General features: G+C 45.5%; 1 protein-coding gene and 1 pseudogene across 1 annotated transcript in view; both read right to left on the bottom strand.

Annotated features, from left to right (window-relative positions):
• LOC119352048 overlaps positions 1-674 on the bottom strand; it is a 6,085-nt gene extending 5,411 nt beyond the window's left edge. The window contains exon 1 of the mRNA XM_037618790.1: positions 571-674. The gene's annotated coding sequence lies outside the window, so the exon portion shown is untranslated. The remainder of the gene's footprint in view (positions 1-570) is intronic.
• LOC119358197 overlaps positions 1-1,546 on the bottom strand; it is a 10,482-nt pseudogene that overhangs the window by 756 nt on the left and 8,180 nt on the right.

Consider the following 1,546-nt stretch of genomic DNA (forward strand, 5'->3'; position numbering starts at 1 on the left):
TAATTTTGTGTCGCGGCATACTTGTATATCTGTATATATCCATGTCGCTAGGTAATGCGGTTTTGATACCCTGTCTGATCTATCCATTAACAGTGGTCCCCCTTTTTTTTATCCTTTTAGAGTATTTGCCAAATTAACACATTTATTTTTCTTGAAGAGATTTACAAATTCGACCATTCTTGTGCAAATTCAGGAAATCAAGAGCATGCATATATGGATGATTCAAATTTGCACCATCCTTGTCTTGAGACAAGAAAAGTATGGCCTAACTAGCAACACAACGACTATCACTGGAGAAGAGGTAGCATAAAACCGAATGCATCATTAGGAATATACGCCCAGGGCGAGAGAAGAAGGAATTCAATCTTGTCAACCGGTAAAACCTGTAATTATATCCCACAAGTTGAATCTACGCTGAACTAAATCATGTAGGAACAACGAACACCATTTCTTGGGGTGGAAAGAACAAAATCACGATGCACACCATGGATTTGTAGAACGCCAAGGTGATTGAAAAGCTAAAGATTTTGTTGATCTAGCATAGATCAGATATACCGTAGTAGGGCTTACCAAGCGCGTAGCAGTGAACCAATCGCGATCTCGATGGATCAGAATACAGGCCTCTCCAAGGGGTGTTTGATCGATTCAAATTCGAAGGAGAGGACGGGAGAAGATCTGGATGTGGATTTAGATGGAGGTTCGTTGGTTGTGAGGACGGGAGAAGATCTCGATGAGATTTAGATGGGTTGGGGCGGCGGCCCGGCGGCTGGATGGAACTTTCAAATATTTCGGGATTACATATATATACATATAAAAGGGAATTCGGGGCAAGGGAAAAACCCTAGGTCACGGCGAACAAACGGAAACACATAATTCCAAACGTTATGTTTTGACAACGACAATATAACATGTCTGCCACTTTCAGGCACACAATCACTCGTCTGTGACTGGGTTTGTGGCGATGACGCAGGGGTCATCTCCGGCACGGCCCTGTAGATGTGCAGCTTGATGTTGTAGTCATGGCCCAGGAGCTCGAAGACGCACACGTCCCACCTCTCCAGGTTGTTCTCCATGACGAGCACGCCCCACCCGGTATTGAATGCCGCATGGGGGCACACGCCGCTGGTGTACTCGTCCCGCACCTTCCATGGCTTCGCCTGCGGGTCCCACAGCATCATCTACCTGCTGTCCTTCGGGAGGAAATTTTCGATGAACATGTTTAGGATGATCTAAAGTGTCCCAAGTCGATCAGTAAGCGAGCAATGGAGTCAAATAGTTGTACATATGAGTATTGTCAACAAGTAATACAGGGAGTAAAAAGAAAGGGATACTAAATGCTTGGCTTTGAACATGTGCATTGTGACTCAGGAGGAAGACGGTAGTTACCATGAAGTACGAGGCTTAGACATCGGTGAGCTTCATTTCCTTGACGGTGGAGGGCCTCTCGGATTTGAACCTCCGCGTCTTCTCCATGGCGTCTTCCTTCTCCCTTTGAGTTACTGGACGCCTCTGCGACGTTTATCCTGGGATTGTAATAGTAATTCTC

Source organism: Triticum dicoccoides, chromosome 2A, assembly GCF_002162155.2.
Source record: "Triticum dicoccoides isolate Atlit2015 ecotype Zavitan chromosome 2A, WEW_v2.0, whole genome shotgun sequence".
Taxonomy (NCBI): Eukaryota; Viridiplantae; Streptophyta; class Magnoliopsida; order Poales; family Poaceae; genus Triticum; species Triticum dicoccoides.